At 37.5% G+C, this 8584-nt stretch overlaps 1 pseudogene; it reads right to left on the bottom strand.

Moving 5' to 3' along the window:
• Positions 1 to 619: 619 nt before the first annotated feature.
• LOC122097786 lies at positions 620 to 716 on the bottom strand (annotated as a pseudogene).
• Between the last annotated feature and the right edge of the window lie 7868 nt (positions 717 to 8584).

Here is an 8584-nt window from a genome sequence, read left to right as displayed (position 1 = left end):
ACAAGCAACAGCAATATTTTACTTTAGAAATTCATGGATTCCATGGTATTCTTCCTAGTGAATTGCCTGACTTTGATGTCAAAATATATTCGAGTTGTTTGTACACATCAATAATGATATCTATAGAGTTTGTGCTTTTTTTAAATCAGAAATAATTTTAACTTATCTGTTGAAATGAGTAGTAGAGAAACTAAAGATATTTCTGGTGCTTGTCTGAAAAAAGTATATTTTAAAATATTTATATTCTGTTTGTATAATGTCCATAATCTATTTCTTTCTCTCCTAGATATAATACTTTGAATTCGACATTATATTATAATATATAGGTCCATTAATAAATGTGTTCTTTCAGATTGTGTTCCATATAGGAACAGTTTAAGATTCCTTTAATTCCTAGGTCCTTATAGAATTTTATTTCTTTGGGATAAAATGACAATGTTATCTTATTTCAAAAGTTTTATAAAGGTTATGCTATATAAAGGCCTTTCTAAAAACGTGAAGATTGAATTCACTCATGTCAAACTAACTTTTATTTCTATGAATTATATGTATTATTACACTTGAATATTTGTAATCAACTTTTTCATAACTGTTTTTCATTTCTTGCATCTGAAGAATGAAAAATATGGAATACTTCACAAATTTTCATATCATCCTTGTGCAAAAGCCATGTTAATCTCTGTATTGTAATTCAGGTAGACATGATGCTGAAGCATGTAGTATCTTGTAAATTTACGTAGTTAATGATGCAAACTTAAGATAGGCATATATCCTTGGTTGCCTATTTGCAACCAGGAAACCTATTGTTCCCAAATTTGCTATTCATCTTATTTCTGCAAAATTCTGTGTATGGTGGAAAAACTTATATTGTTTGTTCAATTGCTCACATTTGCAATTGTTTGTCAGTAACTATTTTAAGTCTTTTTCATTTGAAATTTGATCATACTTTGAAGTCTTCATAGCTAGGTCCAAAGGTGATGGATTTTCAAGTACTTATTTTTTAACTGATTTAGCTTTGTGGAGCTAATGGATTCAAAGTAAGCCTTGCTTAAGAGCTACTTCTAAACTTCTGCAGCTTAAAATTTCCCAAATGAGGTCTTACTGGCACAAATGTCTGCCTGACCCTTTACCCTTGCTCCATGTAAGAACAGACCTACCAGAATATCTTACCCTGACAGCATAGATTGTCTTATTGGAGCAAAACTAATCTTAGTTACAAAGGATCATAAAGTGAGGAACAGTTCAGACAGAACTGTTCAGACTAAGCCAGGCGCTAATGGCTCATGCCTGTAATCCTATCTACTCAGAAGGCTCCAGGAGAAGTCCATATGTTTCTCCTTGTTATTAGGCCTTAAATTGGTAATGTTTTAATCACAGTGTTTCCTCTTGCCTCTAGGCTGTACATCTCCGAATGGTAAAGCTTTAAGTTTAATTCTACCAAACACTGAGGTAGAGGTAATGGAATAATATTTTAAAACAGTTGCCTTTGTTACCTTAACCACAAGAGAACAATGCAAAGCATTTTCTTATATTATATATAGTTATATATTTTATATTTATGTGCTGATTTTATATTTCACACAGTGAATCTTACTGGAATTAATTTATAATTTGACAAATTAATTGATATTTATTACAATAAATAGATTGGAATATAAATAATCAGGATTAGAATATATATTAGAATATAAAAAGTATCAATGCAATGTTTTCAGTATAAACTTGTGATACCTTCTAATTGTTCTTGGTTTCTGAATTCACATGGTAAAAAAAACAATGTTGTTTTCTTTAATCTATAAGGGATTTTACTCTGCTGCTCTGTTTATTGTTTTAACTCACTGGTCCCAAACTGTTTTTCTCCATATTTCTGAAGCCTTCCTACTGATTATACTCAAATTTTGCTGATATGATGTCTAAAAGGTATTATTCTTCCACAGGATCCACGGGTCCTAGGATCCCAGGTCCCAGTTACCTGCATCATCAAATAACTAGGGCAAGAGATCTCACCGAGGCCCATGCAACATACCAACAGAAAGTAATTGAAGACCCATCTTAATTTCTCATTTCCTATATTTCAGGGGCCCAATTCCTTAAAATGCAGGAATTAGCAGTAAGCACTTGGGAAATGCAAGGCAACTTAAAATGCAATATGAAATCACAAAATGTGAAAGTACAGTAATTCAAACTTTCTATTTTCAGATGACCATCCCATAGGAGTGAACAAGGCCACAAATGTCACAAAATGATTTGTAATACCCATCTTCTAATCATTAATGAATGATTTCAGTCCAGCATCATCAGGCCCAAAAATAGTTCCTGGACAGAGATCTATAATTGATCTACCAATGCTAGGAATATTTGTCATACAGTTCAAAGATAATTCAGAAAAAACATTGATTGAGAAGAACCTTATTGCTTCAAAACACTAGTACTTCAGTCAAACTTGGTTCTGTAGTGTAAAAAGGTTGTCATTCTCAAACCAATGATAACCTACATTTAATCTCCTGAAAGTATATTCCTTTTCAAATAAACTTTTTAAAAACACATTTGCCAAAATAACACTTTACAAATAGATGATATTTAGTGACGTTACTAGTTTTTCAAGTGTAGGGAGCAAGTTAAAATAGAGTTGATTTATTTACCCAGCACTAATGCCAAACAGGTTCAACCATTCATTAAAGTGTAGAAATAGGACCCCTCACCATTTGTGTTTTTCAGTAGGTGCTTTCGAAAATTTGTTAAATAGATCAGCCTCCCATATTTCAAACCAAAACATTAGCTAATAAAGTAAATTTCATCACATAAAAACTACTTTTTAAAAAGTCATGAATAGTTGCCCTATCATATGGTGTTTTATGTTTTCCCTATCTGTCTAACATAGTAAGAAATATGACTTTAAGTCTTGAATATGGGTACTCATCAGAGATTTGACAAACATAAAATCTGTCTTCTTTCTCTATCATATTCCTCTACAGTAGTAAATTTTAGTTTTCTTCTTTTTCCAAAACACATAGGTAGTAGAAAATATTATCCCATGTAAAATAAAATAATCACAAACCACTTTACAAAGCCATAGGAATACATTCTCAGCCATTTTTAAACTTTCTTGTTGACTACAGATTAATCTTCCAAATGGAGGGGAATAAAATCAGGTCTAGGTGCTTCATGTCTCCAGGCTTGCAAATTGTTACTTCAGATGAATGAATTATGGAAATATAAGCTGACATGAGTTTAAGTATATGCAGAATTGAAACTCCATGGAATGTATATAAACCTTTCAAAGTAGGAGCAGACAGTTTAACAGAATGACTATCAGGAAGTTGAAACCAGAGAGGAATAATTGTAAAGACATAGAATGAATGAAAAATGGCACAAGGGTCAAGTACAGCTAGAATACTCAATGTACACATGTGAGAAAGGAAGTGGTAAATCGGAAATAGATCTTGTAGAAGGGGTTGGTTGAGAAGGATAGAAGGAGTGACTCTGATCCAGGAACATTGGACAATTAGATGGACATACTTAATTGAAACACACTAGCACAACCTTTTGTAATTCAGTGAAAAAATACAACAAAAAACACAAACACACAAAAAGCACAACCAAACAGCAATCTCTATAGAGTATGATGATGACTTCTCAAAATTTTAAATAGTTAATGAAGGACAATCTTGTGAAAAGCATACAAAGTTGTTTAAAGTGGGCAGTTTGGGGTAGAGGAGAATTTTTAACAGATTTAAATAGATTGTTTTAGGTTATAAATCACCTATATCTGCTGCAAATATTTTCTTCTGCATGTTCTCTTGGTCTGAACTGTATACTCCAATTCTGAGCCGCACTTGATAGCTTGTAAAGATAGAATGGAAGAAACAAGATCAAGAACCCATTACTCCACCGGAGAGGAAACAGTCCTCTCTGTTTTCTCTCATTTCTATTGACTACTTTCATTCATAAGTTTACGTCAAGTGATTTGCATTATATATTTCCTTCTTTGTTCTGGCAAAGTAATTGTTCAAAATAATTCAGTAAATATTATATTCCATTTTTTCTATCATGCTGTTCACTTATCCAAGCGAGTCCATTAAACTTTCCACTTGCATTTCGGTGCCACGGAAACCCAGCATCAATGTTAATGAGGACAATCTCTGATGTAAAACTTTGTCTCCAAAATACCAGTCCAAGAAGCTGTGATCACAAATATTTAGCTATAATTTTTTCTTTTTTCTTTTACCTTGAAAGTCTTCTTGTGTCTAACGTGCCCTCAAAAATCAGTACTCCACCAATTTTTGGTTCAATCACTTCTAACCTCAAAGATATATTTTGCTAACAATATGCTTAGAGGAAACCGAAGAATACTCCACTTTTATCTTCTCTCTTAAGATTCTCCTTAGATACCATATCAGGAATATTGAAGTTATTCTTTGCAAAATTATTTCAATAGATTATTTTTCTATCCGTCTTGCATTTACTCGAAAAGTTGTATGGAGAAGAATAGAGTATAATCACCAATACCTTGGATGACAGTATCTGTTACAAAAGGACAATGCTCCTATGTCTTATTTCTCTGTCCTCCTCTTAGCTCTTGCCTGATTTCCCACTTATCACAGATTCTTGGCTTCAAGCCTAGTGAAGGTGAAGGACTATAAGGGCTTCCCCCATTGCTACATTGTAGGGCTAGATCTCCAGCATGAGGTAATCATGAACGACGCACACAAGGAACACATGTTGGGAGAACAGACTTAAGCATGTCTGGTTTATTTCTGCACAAGGGTTGGGATTTTATAGCCCCAGCTTTCCCAACCTCCGGAGTCCTTCCCAGCCAATTACTTAGCAGGGAGTTGATGATGGGCACTGCTTGGTGACAGGCACTGTTTGGTCCCCTTGGGGCATGTAGGGATCTTGGATAGCTCATGGCTGGCAAGCTAGGCGGACATGACTGTGGGTCACATCTCTATTAGCAGGAGGTGTGCTTCAACAGCTACTCTAGCTGACTCAACCAGATCTGACCGGCTCTACCCACAAATTTCCCCTTTTCTTTTAAAAGGACCGTCATTATGGTGACCCGTCGTTGGAGGCGTTTTTGCCGGGAGTGCAAGCATTTAATAATTCCTAGGAGAGAAAGCCCTACAAGTGCAAGGCCTCCCCAGATGACCAGAGAGGATGGCGTAAACCATTGTTGTAACTTTTTAAGCACTCTTCTAAAAAGGAGGCAGTGGGAATAAGCTGTATGGTGGTTTGGTTTAGGCGGGTAACATCATGCAGCAGGTTTGGGGTGAAGTTTAAGTACTTAAGGGACCAAGGGCCTTTGATGTAGTTATTAAGTTCAGTGACATTGGGTGCAGGAGTGGAAAGCTGACAGACAGAAGTAGTCATTGCATTATATAGTCCTCCTTTTTGTAATCGAAGAAACGTAATCTGTTCTTAGAGCAAGTCTATTTGTTGTTGGAGCACAAGGAGGCCTCCCTTAAGATGATTGGCAACTTGTAAATGTTGTAATTCTATGGATGACAGTTGAGGGATGAGCTGGTTTATCTGTTGCACAGTGGACATACTTTGCGACAGCAATATAGCAGCACTGGTAGATGAAGCCACTGTAGCGATGATTTCGGACCCGTTTGCAATGATCAATCCTACTGCTCTTTTAGTGCATGGGCGAATTAATTGAACCTGAGAAAACTGAGAGTCATTAGTAGCCAGAACAATAAATGGGGGAACACGTACCAAACCTGCAAAAGGCTATGAGTCATTGGGTTGCCAGTGATTGCTGAGAGTGCAAGTAGTGGAAGAGTTGTCTCCTAGACAAAAAAAGAATGGGGCTCTAACCACTACCATTCCTGACACCTGGTCGTATCCATTTTGGTTACAGCAACGAGTATTGGCCAATAGGAAAGGGGACAAATCGAGGCAGGAATGTGATGAGCAAACGATTGGCATGGTGGCTCCTAGGTCTCCCAATCGTCCTCCTGAAGAGTCAAAAAACTCATTTAGATTTTGAGGTTTGGGATCTTTTTCAGATTGGTTGTATATAGCCGGGTAGAGGGACAACGCGAGCTCCCCAAACACTTTGCCTTGCTAGGAATTGGCACAAAGGCTAATCACTAATTCCTCAAGAGGAGTGCATATAGTGCCAAAGCTATCAAACTCCCTGCGTGGGCACAACTGCATATGAAAATGTATGTCAGTAGCCTGATAACAATTTTTTTCCAGTGGGACAAATGGGGTAGGGTCCTGTGTAGTTCCACCATCCTATCCCATGCGTTACTGTTGCGAGGGGGATGGTACAGCCATCAAATTGCTTTATCATCTCGTTTGAAAAACAAAAACAGATGGCTCCCTTCCATCTAAAAGTAAGGTTTGTTTTTTGATGCCATAAGGCGTCTGCTGAGAAAGGAAGGCCAACCCTGCCATTGGAAGAAAGCATTTGAGATCATTAAGATTTGGGGGCTGGGCACTAAAGTTATCTTACCCTGCCCTGCAGCAGATTGAGAATTGGCTGTAATAATGGCACACAATAGGAGGAACAGAGTACCATGCCCCGGGTCAGGGTCTGGGGCCATAACCTGGGCTTGTTCAACCAATATCTTTAGGTCTCCCCAAGTGTTGGCATGGGCTCTAGCTCGAGGTTTGTGTCTCCTCCTACTCGCACTGTTCAAGCATAGCTGACGCATCTTTTGCTTAGGTGGTGACGGTTGGTCAGACAACTCCAGCTGGGATCCAAACAGGTTTATCACTCGTGTCTGGAAAGATACAAGCAAATCCTGTCCCTTGTGCCATTAAGGGAGCAGGGCCCTCCCATTTTCTTGTGATGGGGTCCCTCCATCTATCCAAAGGGACCAGAGTAGGTGTTTCATGAGTCCCCAGTACAGGGAGGTGGGGGTCCCACATGTGGTGGGTGTGAATGTTAAAAAGTTTTTTACTATAAGGCAATAATTTAATTGTGTTTGGGGATTTTTAAGCCCTAGCCCCTCCAGTTCCCCCTTTTCTTTTAAAAGAATGGTCTTGATTTCTTTATGACTGTGTTCAACAATGGCTTGCTCTTGTGGGTTATATGGAATACCTGTCTGGGGTGTAATGTTCCAAAAGGTACAAAATTCACAAAAATGTTTGGAGGTGTAAGCAGGGCCATTGTCTGTTTTAAGGGTCCAAGGAACTCCCATAATTGTAATGGCATGTAGAAGTGACTTAACAGCGTGCCTTTTTTTTTTCACTGTTAAGGCTAAAGCAGTTATAAAGCCTGAGAATGTATCTATGCATTCAGGGATGTATTTTTGTTTACCGAATTGGCGGATATGGGTTATGTCCATTTGCCATGTGCTATTGGGTCTAAGGCCTCGTGGATTTGTTCCCATGGGTTGAAGTGATCCTAAGGGTAAAAGAGTTGCACAAGAGGAGCAAGACCGAATCATGTGCTTGCATTGTTGGTGTGTTAAATCAGGAAATAACTGTTTGATAGTAGCTGCCGATAAATGAAAACGATCATCTAACGTTCGGGCCTGGTCCATGCACATATTTGTGAGTAGTACAGTTGGTGTGACAGCACGATCAATGGCTTCATTACCAGCAGCTAAGGGTCTGGGGAGGTTAGTATGAGATCTAATGTGTTGAATGTACCAGGGTTGGACACGATTGTCTAATACATTTTGTAGTTTACACGTTATTTTTGCTACATCATCTTGTAATAAAACTCCAGGAAGAATGGCAACAGTTTGTACAGTATATAAACTATCACAAAAAATATTAAGAGGTTCTTTGGGAAAAGATGTGAGGGCGAGCAAAATGGCCAGTAATTCAGCAGCTTGAACAGACAGGGAATGTTTTTGAAGCATGTATTTTTTAGTATTGGCATTGTAAAATCCATAAACAGTTTTGTTAACATCTGTAAAAAGTACAATGGCTTGATGTATAGGTTGCCCATTGGGACGAGTACAACATTTCCATGAAAGTGGGAGTTCTTGGGTAACTTTTAAAACGAGGTTTTTGGGCATATGATTATCAATGTTAAAATAGTAGTGGATGACTTGTAAAGCTAATGCCTCTTCGGTTGTTAGGAAATCAAAGATTGTTTTTGTAATGGGCCATGTAAGATGGTCAAGGAATCGGCCATAAGTTTGACGGCATCATTCCGCACCTTTGATGGCCAGATTGCATAGCATGGTAATGGATGTGCTAATTTTTGGTAATTGGGAAGTGGCAAGGTATACCCATTGTAACAAAACCATGGGTTTGCATCAGCGCCACCATTAGGCCATTATTATTTAATATAATTAGGTTGATTTCTTGGGAGGTATCTAAAAACACCAAGGGTGTTGAACATAATCAATCAGCGACTTGTTGTGAAACTTGTTGAGTATCAGGTGAAAGTATATGAAGGGAAGTTGGGTCAGAGGGTCCTTGAAGCAATTGAAATAACAGTTGGAGTTGTTGGGTGGGAAGACACATAAAATTGCATAACCAGTTGATATGTCCACATAATTGTTGTAATTCAGTTAAAGTATATTGGGATTTAATGACAATATGAGACCCATTTGGGGTAATTGTTTGATTTAAATGGTATCCAAGATAGGCATAAGGGGCTTTGAGTTGAATT

This window comes from Dipodomys spectabilis, unplaced genomic scaffold, assembly GCF_019054845.1.
Source record: "Dipodomys spectabilis isolate Male_0828 unplaced genomic scaffold, ASM1905484v1 ptg000435l, whole genome shotgun sequence".
NCBI classification, from domain to species: domain Eukaryota; kingdom Metazoa; phylum Chordata; class Mammalia; order Rodentia; family Heteromyidae; genus Dipodomys; species Dipodomys spectabilis.
The sequence above is the reverse complement of the archived record's forward strand: the minus strand, read 5'-3'. Positions and strand labels throughout refer to the sequence as shown.